General features: G+C 34.5%; 1 protein-coding gene across 1 annotated transcript in view; it reads left to right on the top strand.

The window, feature by feature from the left end:
* The window catches only part of LOC107585663 (synaptic vesicle glycoprotein 2C-like), an 86334-nt gene that overhangs the window by 2443 nt on the left and 61974 nt on the right, over nucleotides 1-21917 (top strand). Inside the window, exon 2 of the mRNA XM_016272779.1 lies at nucleotides 21344-21578. The gene's annotated coding sequence lies outside the window, so the exon portion shown is untranslated. The remainder of the gene's footprint in view (nucleotides 1-21343; nucleotides 21579-21917) is intronic.

The following is a 21917-nucleotide window of genomic DNA, read 5'->3' as shown; positions in this document are numbered from 1 at the left end:
CCTTTGACAGCACTACAAAATATATGAAAAAACATGATCAATTATAATATATTTTATTTTTTATTTATTTTATGTATGAAAAACAGTACATATGTGTTTGTGTGTGTATATACACAAGTATATATAATATAATGTAAATATATAAAAACAGCATATATATATATATATAAAATCAGTGCTATATGCATATGAATGTAGGAAAATATAAATATATGAAAAATCATACATATGATACTAATAAAATTATATTAATAATAAATATTATATTAATAAATATAAATTATATAAATAAATAAACATTATTTATTATATGTAACAAAATTGAATTAAAAAGGGAAAGAAATGATGATGAGCTTTTTTTAGTCTAAGTTGGCAGTTCTTTAGCAGAATAAACTGCTGTTTTGTCAGAATCTTTCAGTCCTTTATTATTTAGACAGATCGTAAAAGTGCCATTCATTTAGTACTCATCTCTTTCTGTCTTTCTCTCTGTATTTCTTCACCTCTCACACAGTGAAAACACAAGATGCACATTCCGTCTCACTGTCCGTTGGTCTTACTCGTGGGATTGAAGGATGCATGTGAACATGACTCACACACTGTTGGCAATGAAGGGAACATGATCTTATTAGTCATGATTATAGCAACGGTTCTTACAGCACAGGCGCACCCACATTGTCCTAACCTCTGCAAATTCACTTCCTGACTTTGTGATTAAAATTTCAATAGCTGTTAATGTCCGTTGAATGTCCTCTTTTTCGGACCTCCAATGTCAAGCATTCCAGCATAGTCATCATATAGATTACTAATACAGATCAGTGGCTCAGTTTTATTGTCACGTATCCTTCCTAAAGGGCTTCTCGTGTCTTTCTGGGAAGTTCCTAAAAAATACATCTTCTTACTCAGTATTTTTGTCTTGTTTTCCAGTACAAATCTAAATCTAATCTAAAGTTTTGCTTAAAACAAGAAAAAAATGGGGTAAGAAAAATTCTCTGAGTTACGGATATTTGTTTTTATTTTAAGCAAAAACCCACATAATTTTGAGATTTTTCAGGAAACTTAAAAAAAATTAAGATTTGGTCATGTTTTTGAAAGAAGTCTCCTCTGATCATCAAGGCTGCATTTATTTGGTGAAAAATACAGTATAAACAGTAATATTGTGAAATGTTTTTACAATTTAAAATAACTGTTTTCTATGTGAATATATATTAAAATGTAATTTATTTCTGTGATGCAAAGCTGAATTTTCAGCATCATTTCTCCAGTCTTCAGTGTCACATGATCCTTCAGAAATCATTCTAATATGCTGATTATTTATCAATGATGAAAACTGCCTTTGCTGTTTAATATTTGGCGGAAACCATGACATACCGTAAAAAATGGGGGTAGTAAAATTCAACAAATAAATTAACACTTTAATTCAGCAAGGATGCATTAAATTAATTAAAAAGTGACAATGAAGACATTTATAATGTTACAAAAATATCAATGATGAAAACTGCCTTTGCTGTTTAATATTTGGCGGAAACCATGACATACCGTAAAAAATGGGGGTTAGTAAAATTCAACAAAGAAATTAACACTTTAATTCAGCAAGGATGCATTAAATTAATTAAAAAGTGACAATGAAGACATTTATAATGTTACAAAAATAAATCAATGTTGTTCTTTTGAACTTTCTATTCATCAAAGAATCCTGAAACAAAATGTATCATGGTTTCCACAAAAACAAGACTTAATTTGCTAAATCATTTTGAATCTCAGATAAATGTATCTGATTTAAGATTGTTTTGATATTTGTACTGGAAAACAAGACAGTAAGACAATTTTTTGCAGTGTGGGTGAGATACAGAAATTAAAAATTGGCTTCCTTTCCATTCATGAGTTTCAATTTGACTTGAACTGTCCAAAACACAGGAAGTTGAACTATTTATCTTCAAGATGGCATGACTTGTAAAATCACCCTATTTATTTTGTAAATGCATAGTGCATGTTATATATTATGAACGATTCATCCATGAAGGATTTAGACACAGATTTGTTTAGCTATGAATCAGGTTTTCCTGACGTTTGAAGTTCTTGGCCTCAGCTGAAATATAATTGATTCCAACCCTTTCTTCTCAGATAGATACCCAAGGGAAATTCACCAACGTTCACTTCCATTTCCTGTAAAAAGGCTTTTAATGGTATTCCACACTGTTCAGTCAGGGCTGTATGGAGCTTGCGGCCGTGTCATGAGTTTGATTCTGGCTGAGAGCCTGGTTCGGTCATGAGACCCATGAAGGAGACCACGAGACCTCCATTAGGACCTCCATTAGTCCAGCAGGACTCCCCCTCTTCCCCTACACGCTCCAGATTAGCGGCGTTCCTCGGAAAGCCAGGCACGACCGGGAATTAGACGCATGTTTCTCTATTCTGCCGAGCTGAACGGGTCGTTTGCCTTGGTATCCGGTTTAGATTGGTTTAATTCGGTTTAGCATGGATTATAGCATGTGACCGATGATAATATTACATAACCACAAAGCCTGTGGACCTTGAGGCGTGTGAGGAAGTCGGAGATGTTTAACTATGAGATGACGGAGACCTGTGAAGTGCTTTAGGTCTGTTTGCCTGGCTAGTTAAGACCATCATGTGAGATTAAATACTTCAGAGAGACAAAACAAAGCAAGTTAAGATGTGGGACGTTTTACAGTAATCAATATGAACAGAGGATTTTTAGTTTTTATGAAGAAAATGTATTTTTTGTCACCATTCTGTTTTGAAAGGATGGTTTCTTTCTTTCTTTTATCAGCCCCCAGGTGAAAACTGAATCTGATTGCTTTGTAAAGTAACATCTTTAATTTAAAAGTTTAATAAAATAGATATACTAGCAGTCAAATGTTTGGAATAAATAAGATTTTTCAATGTTTTTCAAGTTTTATAGTGTCTTCTGCTCACCAAGGCTGCATTTATTTGATCACCAATACAATAAAACAGTAATATTGTGAAATATTTTGACAATTTAAATTGACTGTTTACTATTTTAATACATCTTAAAATTGTATTTGTCCCTGTGATGTAAAGCTGAATTTTCAGCATAATTACTCCAGTCTTCAGTGTCCCATGATCCTTCAGAAATTTCTATTTCTTTTTAATATCAATGTTGAAAACAGTTTTTACTGCTTATTATTTGGTGGAAACTGAGATATGCCATTCAAACGTTTGGGGTAAATAAGATTAAAAAAAATTTATTAATACTTTTATTCCGCAAGGATGCATTAAATTGATCAAAAGTGGCATTAAAGACATTTATAATGTTACAAAAGATTTCTGTTTCAAATAAATGTTGTTCTTTTGAACTTTCTGTTCATCAAAGAATCCTGAAAAATAAAATGTATCACGGTTTCCACAAAAATATTGGGCAGCACAACTGTTTTCAACATTGATAATAATCAGACATCTTTCTCGAGCAGAAAATCAGCATATTAGAATGATTTCTGAAGATCATGTGACACTGAAGACTGGCGTAATGATGCTGAAAATTCAGCTGCGCATCACAGAAATAAATTACATTTTAAAATATGTTCACATAGAAAACAGTTTAAATAGTTGTAATATTTTAAATAGTTGTAATATTTCATGTATTTTACAGCAGTGAGTGTTTTAAACGGAGGCGGGTGTGAGGTTCTATTCTAGAATAGAATATTCTATTCTAGAATCTTGCCATCTGTTCTTGTATTGCAGTCGTGGAATGTCAGTGTCAGACTTCCAGAATATTCCAGCACTTCCCGCCCGGCCAATCAAAGGGTCATCCAGAGTTCTAGAATGCCGGTGAAATCCCACACTAGACATGAGCGTTCTGTGGTTTTGTTGGCTAATAAGTGTACTAAGACCGAGTACGTTTCGCAGATTAGCGCCAGGGCTAATGCTAATCTGAGAGATTGTGTTGACGGGGCTTTACTGATCAGCGGTGTGAATTCAGTTGTGTTTGAATTCTCACAGTAATACAAAGTTATCAGTCTGTATGCACACAATATGGGTTTCTAACTGATTTAGCTATGAAAAGGCTATAAATAATCAGTGGCCCTGCCTTTTCTTCTTTCTTTGCACAATAAGGTACTCAAGTTTTGCATAATCTGAAACAAAGGTGCTTTACTGTACATGGGACAGCAATGATCTTGGGCTTGTCGAAGCAAAATAGCTGCTTTGACTCATCAGAGTTGAATGTTTATGTTTAGCTAATGCTACGTGGCATAAATTATGCATGGTGACTCGACGGACACGAATCGTTCGCTAGATTTAAGCGTGTGGTTTGCAACTGAGACTCATCAGCATGGAGAAACGGTGTAATCTGCAGTACAGAGACACGTTTGAGCGTCTGGACACGGATGCTGTTTAATTAAATGGGTGTTTGGCTATAAAAGTTTATCTTCTACAGTCAGCAGTAAAAACACATCAAGTTCCAAGAGTTGCTACCGCTGTGATTGTGTGTGCGCGTGGGCGTGTTGTATACTGTGCACGTGTTTGTTTACAATGTTTTTTTTATTCCATAATTTATTTATTCTATTTTATTTTTCCATTCTTATTTTTTTCCTTTTCTTTTCCATTCTTTTATATTATATTCTTTAATTTTTTTATTTAATTTAATTTAAGTTTTGAGCAAACCCCACACGTTACCATTAATTTTAATTTAATTTATAATTGCCATGAATTAATTTACTTAATAAAAAATAATTGAAACGTTAAAAAGACAACAAATCATGTTTTTAATTATTTTTATTTTTATTTTTTACTGCCCTGCATGCTATTTTAATCATTAATAATTTATTTGGTATAAAATGTAATTAAATCAATAAAAAATAAAAGTAAAGCAGATCACATTTATTTTATATTTTATTTTATTTTATTCTTGTCATAAATTGACTGGAATGAAGACATTTGTTACTTGTAACCAACTTTACAACCAGCCAGCTGATCACAATCCTGTGTCTGACACACACCACACCCACACACACACCACACCCACACACACACACACACACGCACACACACACACACACGCACACACACACACACACACACAGAGGGCTGCCACAGCATGTTAAATCCATGCACTCCCCTCAGGCTGAACGGCTTGCTTGGGGAAACATTCTCTCTCAAAATTACTTCACTTTGTTATTCTGTGTGTGTGTGTGTGTGTGTTTGTTTTCCCACTCAAATTCTCTCGGCTCAGTGAGTCACCGGCTCTTAAGCAGGAGAAATTCCGTCCCCACCCTAAATGATTCCTGATGCTGGGGGTTCAGGGGTCCCGACTCGCATCTGCCTCCTACTGGAGATGAAGAGTACAACACTGACTTCACATTAACTTTTGAAGGGCCACTAAAAAAAAAATTCCACATAAATGTTCACATAACAAAAAGCAGTTGTTATACTGGAAATAGATACATCAGTATGTACTGTATACTTCTGTTAAAAAACAGTTTGTTTGCTATTTAAAACAGTAGTAATTATTTCAGATAGCTATTTCAAACAGTAGTAAGCTGTACTGTTGTGACATTATTTAGCAGGGTTATTATTAATAACTTGAGTTAAACCCTTAAAACATTTTTTGTTACTTGAAATAAAGTAAAAGTTAGCTGACATATATATATATATATATATGTATGTGTGTGTGTTAATTCAGGTAGTCTCTCATTTTCATTTAGTTAAACTTGATATGCTAAAATAGCTATAAGTAAAATTTGAATACAAATAATAAAAGCTATATTGATATTATATATTTAAATTAAGGAAAACAAATAAAAAAACGAACAAAAACATACGAAAAATGACTAAAACTTAAAATAAAAAGACATGGTTTATGTTAATAGTTTTTTTTTAACTATTAATAAAATCTATAATAGTATCTGATTTAGTGATTTACCAGCTAGCACCATACATGCACTTGTGTTTCATTTTTAATATAATTTTATGTTAAAGTGTATGTAAAAAAAAGTATATAAAATCAGTTTATTTTTCACACTGTAAGAGGACGTTCAGTTTGGGTGAATTGCAGTATTGAATACAGTACCTCTGGTTGTACGCTGCACATTTGGCAAATGAGGCGGGTTTGTCATGCAGAAAATTTGCATACTGTGCACATTGTACATACTGCATACTGCAAAAGGCAGAATTAGATGGGAGGTAGTATAATTATATTTATATAAAAGCAGTAGAAGTCTATCTGTGTGCTGTTCAGCAGATGTAGCAGTTACATTATCACTGACAGAAGAAGATTCTGACGGATTCAGCAGAATCTCTGGGGAAGCACGTGAGTGTGTGTGTGTTCGTTGTTCCCGTAACCTATTTCAGCACACAGACTATTCCCAAACTCAAATGAATGAAAAGGGCTAGAGACTGTGACGTGTTATTTATCCCATGAGAGACGCTGCAGGAATGGTAAGAGAGGGCGAGTAGAAATGCATGTCTGGGCAGCACAACTGACACCTTCCTGTAAACCGTGAGGCGTTTACTGCACTTTAACACATTTATAGATGATATGCAGTGCCTGACTGTTGCCTGTGTGCTTTTTAATGACACAAAAATTAACACACACACACAAAATGTTTTTTAAAATTTTAATTAAATTATAAAACAAGAAATACAATTGATAAAAAAAGACAAAAATTACAAATAGAAACATTCCATTATTAAATAAAAATGCATTATTTGTTAAATAAAATGTAAAAAGAAATGATAAAACAAAGTAAACAATTTTGAAATAATCTATAAAATAAAAACGAATTATTAACAGAAATATAATTTTTAAAATATTTATTAAATAACAAAATATAAAACGTAAACAATAAAAAAAATATATATATATCAATGTATAATAAAAATAAATGTTTATAATAATGAATTTTGAAATTTGATCAAGTTTTTGTGATTTCCCAGACTAACTCATGTCTATCTTCACAGAAAAATAATGCTGTAGGATTTGCTTCAGGAGTTGCTAGAAAATGTCCCAAATAGCTACAAAGAAACCGCAAGTAACACATTGAATTTGAAATTCTGAAGCAGAAAGACTGAAAAATAATTTTCTTGTAAAACGTACTCCAATTACCTTTCTTTCATTTATTAATTTAAAAAAATCATTTTTATATACTTTCAAAAATCAAGATATTTTATTGGCATCAATGGTTTCATGAGGAACATTTAACATCCATGGAACCTATATTGCACAATAGGTTTTTATAGTAGAAAAAGGTTCTTTATAATATTACATGGTTCTTCTGTGGCATGAAAACTCCCTTTATTCAACCACAATATAACACACTATCCTGAGCTCACACACAGTCTACAGGAGAGACAGAACAGAGTTTTCTTTACCGCTGTCTGTGCAGTAAACACTGGGCTCTCTCTCTCTCAAAGTCTGTTCTGTTTGTAAAGTCACTGACCTCTGTTTCTTGTGTTTGAGTGCTGCAGGCATCTTGTTGCTCACTGAATCAAAGCAGCATGTGATTCTGCACCTGGCCAGAGTCCAGCAGAAGAAGATTTCAGTTTCATTGCTCAGGAGAGTTAATGGGCTTTCATTTAAGTATCCTTGTCACAGATGTTTCCCCTGAAACAGACCCAGATTGTCATTCAGTATAAGGGTATAGAGCTTTAAAATAATGTAGAGCAGCTCAAATCATTTAAAGAGAAATGTTTGGGTTTATGAATGGGTGCCGTCAGAATGAGTCCAAACAGCTGATAAAAACATCAGAATAATCCACAACACTCCAGTCCATCAGTTAACATCCTGAGAAGACAAAAGCTGCGTGTTCGTAAGAAACAAATCCATCATCAAGACGTTTTTAACTTCAAACCGTTGCTTCCAACTAAAATACGAGTCCATAATCAATAATAACGCTTCCTCCAGTGAGAAAGTCCATCTCCTGTTGTCTCTCACATCAAAATCCACACACAGATTTTTTTAGCTTGTAAACGGTGCTTGATCTGTGCAGATTTTCTGATTCAGACCAGACCACTTTTTCATTGGAGGAAGCGTTATTGAGAATAGAGGTTTAAAGTAAAAAATGTCTTAATGATGGATTTGTTTCTAACAAACACACAACTTTTGTCTTCTGAAGATGTTAACTGATGAACTGGAGTGGTGTGGATTATTGTGATGTTTTATCAGCTGTTTGGACTCTCATTCTGACGGCACCCATTCACTGCAGATGATCCATTGGTGAGCAAGTGATGCAATGCTACATTTCTCCTAATCTGATGAAGAAACAAACTCATCCTAATCTTGGATGGCCTGAGGGTGAGATTTTCTTTTTGGCAAACTATTCCTTTAATCTCATTGTCGTGTAGATATAAATATCATTTGACGATTTGTCTTTTCTGTGGTCAGAAGCATTTTCCCTGTGTATTTGCACTCTGGCAGACAGCAAATAATACAAAGTAGCCACATTTGCCTTTCCCAGGACTGTGTGTGACTGTGTCAGGGAGAAACCGTGAGCCCAATTTTCTTTGTATGCATTTGAATGTGAGTTTTGTGTCAATATCAGTCTTTGCACACACAGTGGCCCCAAAACATATTTTGACACTTGAGTCACACTTAAAAATGTCTGTATGTCATTGCATTAGCTCACACAAAATCAAAGCAAGTGTCAGTGATCGTAAAAAAAGATGCTTAAAAACACTTTATACTTAATTTGTATGGTTTGGATTGATCACTAATAAATGTAGTATTGAAAAGGAAAACAGTATTACTCTGTGACTTTTTGTTTGCAGTTATTGGATCATTATATATCTATTTTAGTATTGTTTATTTACTATTATATAATTTAGTTTGAATTAATAATAGTATTATATTTATAAATTATTTCCATTTTTTAAATACATATATATATATATATATATATATAATCTATATCTAGCTTCTATTTTCAGTTTTCATCTTAATTTTAGTTAATTTAATTTTGTCCTACTGTCATTAATTTTTTTTAAATGGACATTTTTTTTTATATTTCTATTTAGCTTTAATATATTTTAGTTTTATTCATTTTAGTACTTCAACTTTAACTTAAATTGTTAATTAGAAGTGCTGCTGAAATGTAGATGAAATAAGTTGAAGTTTTTCATGTAATATTTAGATTTTATTCTATTTTAGCATTTCAATTAGCGAAAAAAATTGTTTTCGTTTTAATTGTAGTTTTAGATAACAATAAATCTCTGAGTGGATCATGATCATGTTAATGTGATTCTCTTCATTTGATCTGATGAAGGACATTCACACATTTCTAAGTGAAAAAACAAAGTTTCTACAATTAGTTTTCAGGGGCACTGTATGTGCTATTGTGTGTGTGTGTGTGTGTGCATTTGCTGGTAAGGTATTAAATGTGTTTTTTTTCTTTTCTTTGAAAAACAACATTTGTATTACATGTCCAGAGCCTCATCAAAGACAGCGCTTCGGGCAGCTTTGGGGGATGATGGGAAATATTTGTCTAATGAACTGAAATCTGGGCTGTAAAGGGGCTGAACGTCTTTGATAGGAAACAAAGGCAGCTGTTGATTTGACAGCGTTGAGTTAACAGAGTTCCTCTCCCTCAGGGTTTCCATTTCCTCCAAGATAACGGTCGGCTGAGCACAAAGAGAGACAAAAAGAGCGAATGTGAGCGAGAAGGAGGGAGGAAGTCATGCAGCACCGGCACGCACACACACGTTGAGTGTTTTATTAGTGTGTTTCAGTGGTGCAGTGGAGTGATCCGCTCTGCACTGCACCAGCATTAAACCCTCACATGTCCAGTGTGCAGCACTGTAATCTAATTTCAGTGGTTTTCAGTGTGTGTGCATGTCTGAGTGCACGGCCTTTATTCCCAATGGCCCATTTTGCTGTTTTAAGCATTTGAAAGCAACGTTTAGATTTTCGTGAGATGATTTCCTATGATTTCTCCATATGCAGTTTCCTTTTACACAATCACACTGATAATGTCAAAGGAAATTGCATATGGAGAAGCTGAAGTGTTCATTTAGCCTAATGCATGAGTCTAGATGGAGCATGTAGTTTGATGTCTAAAAGCGAGACTGAAGTGTGACTAAAAGCGTGTAGAGCAATAATTATAGATTTAATTATGTGTGTGTGTGTGTGTGTGTATATATAAAAAACATTGGGGATGGTTGCTAGGGTGTTCAGGGTGGTTACTGTGACCTTGTAGCAGGTTGCTAGGGTGTTTCTTCACTATGGTTAAGGTGTGCTAAAACAGTCTTCAGGGTGTGTTTGCTAGTCTGTAGTCTGTTAGGGTGTTGCTAGGGTCTTCAAGGTGGTTGCTATTACATTGTGGATGGTTGATAGGGGGTTGCTAGGGTGTACAGGGTGGTTGCTGTGACATTGTGAAGGGTCACTAGGGTGCTGTAAGTGGTTACTAGGGTGTTCAGGTCAGGGTGGATGCTATGCTATTGTGGATGATTGCTAAGGAGGTCAAGGTTGTTGCTAGGGTGTTCACAATGGTTAAGGTGTGCAAAACATTCTTTATTTTCTGTTTGCTAGTCTGTCGTCTGCTAGGGTGTCCAGGATGGTTGTTATGACATTGTGCATGGTTGCTAGGATGTTCTAAGTGGTTGCTAGGATGTTGCTAGGGTGGTTGCTGTGACATTGTGAATGGTCACTAGGGTGCTGTAAGTGGTTACTAGGGTGTTCAGGTCAGAATGGATGCTATGACATTGTGGATGGTTGCTAGGATGTTCACAATAGTTAAGGTGTGCCAAAACAGTCTTCATGGTCTGTTTGCTAGTCTGTAGTCTGCTAGGGTGTTGCTAAGAAGTTGCTAGGGTGTTCAGGGTGGTTGTGCATGTTTGCTTGGGTGTTCTAAGTGGTTGCTAGGGCTTTGCTAGGGTGGTTTAGTTGGTTGCTATGACATTGTGGATCAGTCCTTTCAGTGGTTGCTAAGGTGTGCCAAAGATGTCTCAAGGGTTGGACCATGGGTTTTATTAACGAAGACTAAGTGAAGACAGTATGTGGCGCTGTAATTCTGCCACAGAGATACACTAAAAACGGAAAAGAAGTCTTGGACAATGCGCATAAACCTTGTGCGTGGTATACAAACAAATATGGAACAGTACATTAATTAATCTGTGTTAATGTTAGTTAATAAAAAGACAATCGTTCAGTCTTTGTTCATGTTTTTGTGGGCTGATGACGTCATCGTTTCAGAAAATATACGGATTCGCTGTCCACACGAAAACGCAAGGGTGGCGTTTTCAGATTTATCCACTCTGGGACCCGGTTTCAAAAAATCCCGGTTTCACTCTCCCAAAACGCCGGATCCGTGTGGACAAAACGCTTATAAGATACAAAATTTATACGATACAAAATTTGTGCGTATACAGCTAAACGCGTCTCCGTGTGGATGGGGCCTAAAACTATTAAAACATGTTTTAATTGAAATAAAGGTGCAATAAAGCTGAAATAAAATAGAAATTTTAAAATTTAGACGTAAACGATGACAATTAGAAATGTTGCCTTGGCAGCAAACCGAAATAAGTTTAAGTTGAAGCACTAAAATTACTAACTGAAATAAATAAAAACTATAACTATAAAATAAATATAAATAAAACTGAAATAAAAAATAAATGAAATCTAAACGCTAATAAAAAGTATTACAAATGACAAAGCCATAATAAAAATTGCTAAAAATTTAACTAAAATAAAAACCTGAATATATAAATAAATAAGAGCTAATTCAAAATATTAATAAAAACTGTAATACTATATAAATAATACTGAAATAGCACTGCATATTTTCCGGTGTGTCGCGGATGGCTAAACATGTTTTCACATGCAGTAACTCATTTTTTCCATGTGTAGCTCTCATTCTTTTCGTCACTCCTGGAATCTTAAGCGTCTTAGAACAGGAGCTTTTTAATTACTAATTAGAATTTAATTGCTCTAAAGAACACAAATCTACCATAGTAATCATAGTTTGTACCTAAAGTTATTGTTACTGCAATAAAACTATATTACTTACTTTATTTTTCAGCTGTCACAGTTATTTTGGTGGAAAGTGGTTATAGAAGTCATCATTCCTCTGCAGTGACTGTACTGTATATACTGTATGTGAGAGTTTCTCTAACGGTATAAACAGGCTTTAACAGTCCAACCTTACAACACAACACTCTGTGTGTCTGTGCGGATTGCAGATCTCAGGGGTTTGTGGGAATGATCTTTCTCAACATTTCGGTAACCGGCTCAGACAGGATGATGCCACAGTCTGACGACATCACTGCCAAACACACACACACACACACTCTCTCTCTCTCTCTCTCTCTCTCTCTCTCTCTCTCACACACACACACTCACTCACAACACACACACATAACACACTCGCATACACATACACAACACACACACTCACTCACAACACACATACACACATACATATGAGTTGCTGAAATCATTACAAAACTATTGAATATGAGAGTATTATGATTATATTTAGATTAACAGAAGTTTTTTTTTTTTTGCTTTGGAGCTGCAGTTGTTTTTCATCATTAAAAAATATCATGCTTTCCATGATTTCCATGTGTAAAATCATAATAAATGAACATGACATCTCCTCCATACAGTATAAGAAGCTTCAGAATATTTTGTCATTTTAATTTATTATTTTAATGATTGGTGGTATATGAAATACTAACTAGATTTTTTAATTTTCTGAATAATAAGCAAGTGGTGATTTGAGGATTCATGTCATGCAAATAATACAGGACAAACTACAAACCTAAATATAATACTTAATGTTTGGGGAACTAGCAATAGTAATGCTTGACTAATTATGGTGTTTTGGCAGAGTTATTAGTTAATTAAAACCTTTAAAAAAAACTTTGATACTTGAAATAAAGTAATTGTCAACTTAAATTAAATAAATAAAAAGTTATTCCAGCTAGTTGCTAAGGCAACATTTCTTAAAAATATCTGAAACTGAAATAGTCTTTTAGTGACTCTCACTTCTTTGTGTGTTGTTACTCTGTCCCTTCAGTAGGGGGTGTTTTATTCCACAAACATTCAGTTTTCAGATCCAGGGTCAGTTTACCTTCCCTCATCCGCTGGCAGAACATGCTGTGAGGAAGAACTCCTGGACTCAAGCAAATCAGCCTGTTAACACAAACTCTATTTGTGGGCTGGTGTCGCTCTGCTAGATGAGACCACCCAAACCGTTCATAAACACAGCTTTCTTTAGCACTCCGCTGCCTTTTTCTGTCTGGAGGTTGTTTTTATGGAAATGTTAGCTCTCCATACACTGTTAAACTTCACTTGATGAACGAGCGTTTGCTTAAAGAGAAATTACAATCAGTTTTGCCTTATGTACTCTACCAGGCAAAAGTTAAAAATGTTTATCTTCTGCTCAGCAAGGCTGCATTTATTTGTTCAAAAATACAGTAAAATGTTAAAATATTATTACAATTCAAAATAGCTGTTATGTATCTATGTGAATATATTGTAAAATGTAATTTATTGCTGTGATGCGCAGCTGTATTTTCAGCATCATTCCTCCAGTCTTCAGTGTCACATGATCTTCAGAAATCATTCTAATATGCTGATATTAATGATGCTGAAAATTCAGCTTTGATCACAGCAATCAATTACATTTTACAATATATTCACATAGAAAACAGCTATTTTAAATGGTAATACTATTTAGCAAATTTTACTGTTTTTACTGTATTTTTGATCAAATAAATGTAACCTTGGTTAGCAGAAGAGATGTCTTTCAAAAACATAAAAAAATTATTCCAGGTGTTTGGGGAGGGAATGTCCTCATAGACTCTTTCTTATCCACACAGTAAAAGTTCACAGTGACCATAAAAGTATTTTATTAGTCATTGGAGTATTTGATATCTCTTGTTCAGATGTCTAATCACAGAGATTCAGTGTGACCGTTTACAGCCGTTAACAACTCGAGGTCTTTTCTTCTCTCCCTGTCTTGTATTCTGTGTGACGTGATCTCCGGCTGCAGCTCCGCTGTGAGAAATCGTTTATCGTGCGTTTTCTTTCGTCTGATGATGAGCTTGTCAGAGGGACTGCTGACTGCAGATATCGACCTGCTCTTTTCTTTGCTCTCAGTGCAGAGAGAAACAGCCTGAAATTGATTCTCAGTCCTCGACACACTACAACCTGACTCTGCCACTGTGTCTGTTTCACCGTCCTGGAGGAACCGTATAGATTTACTGTCTGAAGTTTTGCCCGTGCAGAACTGCTGTTGAGATCTTAGAGCTGCGTTTAAATGATCCAGTAATATTTCTGCACTGCGTACAGAGACATACACTACAACATCTTGATTAATATGGGTTGTGTTTGCAGGTGTTAGCACATTGATACCTTTGTCATATCTATCATACTATATTATTTATGATATGATGTGGAATGAAATGCACCGTCATACATGCTATATAAGAATATATATATATATATATATACACAATCAGTGAATCCTAACGCTCCGGTTTCCTCAGGAACTCTGGGATACAGAAGCATTAAAAATAACACGTGTGTTTGTCCTGCAAACCAAATGCATTGAAACGGCTCTGTCTGACGAAACAGCCCTAAGAGTTTCAGATGTTCATTGATTGATTAATGTGGTCCCACACCCATCCGTGGCCCTCTGCTCCGGGATGGAATGAGATTTTATGGATCATTGTGTTTTTTTACACAAACACTATAGGAGCACAAGGGAAACACCCTGCGTTTGTAAAGCGGGTGCACACAGGAAGGTGTTTGTATTGTGTTTGAGCCTCTGTGTGTGTGTGTGTGTACGTGCAGTAATGCGTGTTCGGCTCTTATCAGAGGAACACCTGCTCTCTGTAGAGAGAGCTGAGAGAGTTGTGCACCAGTGTTATTTAACGCAGGTAGTTGTGGGTGAACGTGTGTGTGTTACGCCCTCTAATGGTGAAAAAAACACTGCATCCACAAGAGAAGTGACCTCTGTTTCATTGTATATTTTGTGTGTAATGGGAAGCTTTATTCACGCATCAGCTATTGGCAGTGCTTAAAACAACACATTAGCATACTACTTGTATTATATTCACAGTATGAGTGTGCACAGTATGTGAGTTTTCTTTTAAAATGCATTACTGTATTTAGATGGAAGTATGTGCGGGGGAATCTAGTAAAATTTTATTTAAAATGCAATGATTAATTGATTCAAATTTGCTGACCATAAATGTAAATGTAGTTGCATTCTTATTTATTTGTTTTATTTATTTTAAAATGTTTATTTTTATAAATAAATGATCATTTATACATAATTATAATCAATTTATATATAAATGTGTATGTGTATGTATACATTTATCTATAAATTTGCATGTGTATATATAAATGTATTTGTCATTTTCATTTTTAAAACAAAAAATTGTGATTTACGTATAAATATGACTATTTAATAATAATAATAATAATCCAATTATTATTATTATTGCTAAATAAGAAAATAAAAATATAATCAGAAATTATTACAAATGTAAAATTTAACTATAAAATACAAAAAAAAAAAATGACATCTACATTTTTTGGCAATCTTAATTTCTTCATTTTCAAACATTAAACCATCAAGCTTTTATTTTGCTTTTATTACTCAGATATATGATCATTTATACATAATTATAATTAATTTATATATAAATGTGTATGTATACATTTATCTATAAATTTGCATGTGTATATATAAATGTATTTGTCATTTTCATTTTTAAAACAAAAAATTGTGATTTACGTATAAATATGACTATTTAATAATAATAATAATAATCCAATTATTATTATTATTGCTAAATAAGAAAATAAAAATATAATCAGAAATTATTACAAATGTAAAATTTAACTATAAAATACAAAAAAAAAATGACATCTACATTTTTTGGCAATCTTAATTTCTTCATTTTCAAACATTAAACCATCAAGCTTTTATTTTGCTTTTATTACTCAGATATATGCAGGAAGAGGCGGGGCTGCTCAGAATGGTCGTGTCAATCATTGGCTGGACAAAGATTCTAAACGGCTTCAGTAGAGTTTAGTATGTAAAACTAATATAGTGTTTAGTATATAATACTATGTCTTATTGCACTTGATGGGTATAAAGTGTGACTTAGCATGAGAGAGAAGGTGATAATAATGAGATTATATAATAATAATGTGAGGCAAAATGTTGTTGATGTCAAATGAATGAGCCAGTATAACTGCAGCTCTCCGATCTGAAATGCTGCGTGTTCATCAGCCATCAGCGGGAATGTTGTGACCTTCTGTGCGACAGGAGAAGCCAGCTCAGCGATTTCCCCTAACAGAGTTACAATCATCATCCGCATGAGTGGAATCTGTTCCCCCCGCTCCAATAAATCACACACACACAAACACACATCACAATCGAACTGCAGATGAAATTACATTGACAAGCACTTTTAATAAAAAGTCTTGTCTCTATATTCTTGAACAGGATTTGGTTATTAAAGTCTTGAATTCTGCACACTAGTGTTTTGAGTGGTTGCCAGGGTGTAGCTATGCCGTTTTTACAGCAGGGTTCCAAAATACTTTGCTGTTGCTAGGCAGTTGCTAAGTGTTCTTCAGATCAGTGTTTTCCAGTAATGTATGGGTTCTTTTAAGCACCAGTACAGTCAAAACAATATGTAGGCCTAAATTGAACATTTATGTATTAGAATTGCGTATAAAATGACCTTCCATTTGGATTGCAGTTTTAAAATAAACAAAAATGGCCCAATAAACTTAATGTGATGCTTATTTGTCTGTCATACACGAGAAAGCGGTATGATTTCTCGAATAGAAATCGAGTTTTAAATAAAACATGTTTGTTTTTTGATCAATAAATCCAACTTGCTTCAATCTCATACATTTTAATAGCTAACTGAACATTGCCATCTTCATACTTTTTAACTGAATACATGTCATCGTTTTCAGAGATTTATGCTGATTCTAAGCTATTTGTATATAGGCATTTTGAAAATATGATTATCTCCCAAAATTTTTGTCTGCCAAACCCATTTGATCAGATTTTTTTAAAGTCCCTCTTAGATTTTAAGTAAATATTTCAATAATTTAACGACACATTTATATGTTAATGTTCACATGACATCAAAGTCAAAGTGATCAGTTTTGATTTTTTACATGTTTATGATTAAATGAATTATTATTGCAGTTCAGAGGTTAAGTGAACCCCAGTTTAAACTATAAGCTCTTTGTGAAACTTTAAAATCTTCTCATATGGCATGAGGTAATAAAACTTGTGTTGGTTTTAAATGGAACATTTTTAAGAGTTTATGACTAGTAAATGCACACACACACACACACACACACACATCCACTTGCCTTGAATAAGCAGACGAAAACACATAGAGTTGTCATCTTTGTGAAGTGTTTTTCCTGCCCATTACGAGCGGCTCAAGCTGTGCGTGTTTATCTGAATATGTTCTCATGTTCTTTAAACGGCTCCTGAGCGTTAATGGAGCGAATATAGAAGGGAAACCGCAAGACGTACGGTAATGACCTGTTACACATCCATCGCAATGACAACAAACATCTCAGGCGGAGGGATGATGTTTTCAGCTCGGGTTATATTACAAAGCAATGAGTTTGATAATAATATGAGTGGATGAAATAGTTGATGTGCACTGTAAACATCTTAAAGTCAGACTATATTACTCTCTAGACGAAATAGCTATTCTGATTACCCTTAAAGGAATAGTTCACCCAAAAATGAACATTTGCTGAAATGTGCTCACCCTCAGGCCATCCAAGATGTAGTTGAGTTTGTTTCTTAATTAGATTTGGAGAAATGTATAGCATCCATCACTTGCTCAGCAATGGATGCTCTGCAGTGAATGGGTGCCGTCAGAATGAGAGTCCAAACAGCTGATAAAAACATCACAAGTCATCCACACCACTCCAGTCCATCAGTTAACATCTTGAGAAGCTAAAAGAAACAAATCCATCATTAAGACGATTTTACTTCAAACTGTTGCTTCTGGCTAAAATATGAGTTCTCTAGCCATAATAACGTTTACTAGCAACTTCTGAGTGAAAATTGTTTCAAAGTCAGTTTTCTTTTTAGTGCACATTTCTTCCCATTTCTCCTGTTTTACTCTGGAAAATGTGTTGCAAATACTGTTGACAAATGCCGTAGTTGTTCTTTAGTAGAAGTAGTTTTTGATTGTTAAAATAGCTTTTTTAGAGTCATAATCTGACTGCACAGATTTAATCTAATGCTAATCTATGATAAAAGCTGTAGTCTAAACATAAGCACACTATTAGCTAAGTAAAGCTGAAGTTTTCTACATTCGCTGTGACCCGCCGGCAGGTTGCACTCCTGTACTGTCGTCTCTCTCCGTCTCTCTTTGTCTCTGTGCATTTCCAGTCTTTATGTCTCTCAGGGGCTTTAACAAAGTATCTCATACATTCTGTTCCTCTTGGACACGCTGACTGATTATAAAAATAAGAGAGAGATGACAGGGATTTACGAGACTAGCAGGTACGCGACGCTCCGCTGTGTCTGTTCTTATGATGAACGCGCTTGTGTCTTTCTAGGCTTGTTATTTCTCTCTCTCTCCAGCTGTCAGTCATTCATCACAGATGATTTCCTATCCCAGCAGACATGACTTTACACTCTCTGATCTTTGATTGACGGCTGTCAGTCATATTCCAAGCACCTCCTGAGAAGAGCAAACCTGCTCAAGCACTTCCTGTGGTGGGAGGGGCCACACAGCTCCTGGTGCAGTCAGGTTTAGTGGAGAACAAAATGAATGTCTTAAACTCAGTGTCTCAAACTGTGTATATATACATATACACACACATTTATTTATATAATTACAAATAAGTGTATTTATTTGTATGTATGTATGTATGTGTGTATATATATATATATATATATATGCACACACACACAGTTTACCTTCTTTAACTTTGTTGTTATTAGGGCTGCCCTCGACTAAAGATTTTTCTGGTCGACTAGTAGTCATTCATTTGAAGCAGTAGTCAGCTAATCACACATTTATTAGTAAACCATTTAAATCATATGGCCCTTTAATTGAGTACATAGCCTAATAAGCGCTCCAGCACATGTGGCATAAAGCTTGACAAGACGGCAGAAAGCGCATCCTGTTCACTTCCATTATTTTACAAAAGCGCAATGTTTTGTTGTCTGTCTATCTATCTATCTATCTATCTATCTATCATCTTACTATTTCTGTCGGTCGGTCGATCGGTCGGTCATCTATCATCTATCTATCCAGTTTATGTATTTATATATGTATTTATAGATTTATATAAATGAAACATCTGAGATCTTCATTTAGTCTCTAAAGCTTTGGGCAGGATCATGTTTATGGATGAACCAGAGAATGTTTTGTGCTCTTGGACACACATTAAGTCGAATAGCAAGAAAATCAAAGCTGAATGTTAATTTCTTCTCTATGTTCATTCTTTTGGCTTTCGTATCTCTGCATTAGCATAAAGCATAATGCTGGGAGACGAGCAGTCGTTAAAGTTGAATGGCATTGCGTTTGGTCAGTCGTGTAGCCGCGAGCAGCTGTAAGAGACTGAGACAGAATTAAACCTGTGTTTTAGTGATAAAGAAAGTAAAAGATGTGCTTCCTTTTTAGGGGCATGAAACACAAACGAGGATCATCGGTTCTCATATCCAAAACTCTGACAACAAAATGCATAATGCTTGAAAATATAAAAGTATATTATAAAGTGTTTCACTGAACTATTGCTTAATATGATATAATGCATACAACATGACGATTTAACACAAAAGTGTGGGTGTTAATCATGTGTTTTTAATGCATTTTAATTAAGGACTGTGCGTTAAAGCAACAGTTCATAGGAACAGGCAACTGATTATTAGTCGTTATGAATGCATTGGAATGTCTGTGTAATGCATTATATACACCGGCTTGTGGCAGCAGCGTCAGCATAAGGTCTGTTCGGGCTAATGAACACATATGATGTGTGTTGTAGTCGACAGTGCTCTGATGACCCACACGCCGCGAGCAGCTGAAATCTGCGGCAGTTTCCATATGGCATTCCTGCAGGACACCAACACTGTAGTGCAAAGCCAGCAGAAACCTGATCAAGAGATTCACATTTACCTCCAGTGTGTGTGTGTGTGTGTGTGTGTGTGTGTGTGTGTGTTCTGGGATGGCAGCCCATTACAGCCTGATGGAGGTACAGATATTATAGAGCCATGAGCCTCTTTCAGTAAAAGACCAGACTCTAATGAAATTAAAAGACAAGACATGCGGTCACAGAGGCCAGAGCGCTTTTCAACATCGTTTTGCAGCCTGTATAAATTCTGCTGTTATTTATGGCCGCTCTATGAGGTCAGGCATTTGGAGATAAGAAGATATATATATATATATACACACACACACACACACACATCTTATTTATATTACATATTTATATATATAATATTTCCATCTTATTTGAATTGAAATTTTTGATTTGAACATTAAAAATAGAAAACTATATATTTTTCAAAATATTTTTTATTTTTTTTTATTTTATATATTAAAATTTTCAGAATTTTTCTGATGGAAATGTACAAATTAATCTGTATTCTATATTTCTGTATATTTTTATATATCATCTCTATTCTTTATTTATTTATATATAGAGAGATAAATGTGTGTTTTCTCTACAGTTTAAATGTTTGTAGTTGGTAAGAATTTTTTATGTTTTTGAACAAAGTCTCTTAATGCTCACCAAGGCTGCATTTATTTGATCAAAAATACAGTAAAATGTTAAATAATTTTACAATTTAAAATAACTGTTCTCTATGTCAATATCTGTTAAATTGTAATTTATTGCTGTGATGCAGCGCTGAATTTTCAGCATCATTACGCCAGTCTTCAGTGTCACATGATCTTCAGAAATCATTCGAATATGCTGATTTGCTGCTCAAGATACATTTCTGATTATTATCAATGTTGAAAACCATTGTGCTGCTTCATATTTTTGTGATACGTTTTATTTTTCAGGACTCTTTGATGAATAGAAAGTTCAAAAGAACAGCATTTATTTGAAATAGAAATCTTTTGTAACATTAAAAATGTCTTTACTGGCACTTTTTATCAATATAATGCAGCCTTGCTGAATAAAAATGTAAATAAAATAAAAATGTTATATACTGTATATTCTATATATTTTATTACATATAACATTTATATGTAATTTATACGTAACTTAGATGAAAATAGAAGGAAAAAGCACAAAATAAATGTTTTTGGACATATACTATGGCACTTTTTGTAATCGTTCAGTACTATGGTATCACCGTCTCTCTCTCTCTCTCTCTCTCTCTCACTTCCTGTGGCTGATTTCCTCCAGAGCTGAAGGCTTTGAGTTTTCCTGCAGTGATCCTGCAGTCCACAGACCTCTGGAGATTCCTGTGGGTGAATCTGCAGCATTAGCGTGATCATGAGCGTGTGTGTGTGGCCCTGGGCTCCGTGTCAAACACCTCCACTTCATCCCAGATGCTCTTCTGACCCCAGACACCGTCAGGAACTCACCTGTTCCTCAACTGTTGCTTTGAGCTCTGTGTCACGTCTGCTGGATGAAATCAGTATGTGTTTCTTACTCATTTTGAGCTGCTGATTACAAAAATACTGGCTGTTTCACACTTTCTCACAAAATATGATGCATTTCATAGCATTTTTGCTTGCGATGACCATTTGTTTGGTGAAGAAGTCTTGTTTTCTTCCTTAATCAGCAGAAAAACAGCCATAAACACATACTTCTGAATCTGAGCCAGATTACAACTGTTTGTTCAATTCTCAGCCCATTTTCACATGCATGACTTTTTTTTCATCTAATTTTATTTTATACCTAATCCTGATTTGAAGGATATGATTATGGCCAGTGACAGAAGAAAATGCAAACATGAACCAGATGTTTTCTACTA

This window comes from Sinocyclocheilus grahami, unplaced genomic scaffold, assembly GCF_001515645.1.
Source record: "Sinocyclocheilus grahami isolate Dianchi unplaced genomic scaffold, SAMN03320097.WGS_v1.1 scaffold73.1, whole genome shotgun sequence".
Taxonomy (NCBI): Eukaryota; Metazoa; Chordata; class Actinopteri; order Cypriniformes; family Cyprinidae; genus Sinocyclocheilus; species Sinocyclocheilus grahami.
The sequence above is the reverse complement of the archived record's forward strand: the minus strand, read 5'-3'. Positions and strand labels throughout refer to the sequence as shown.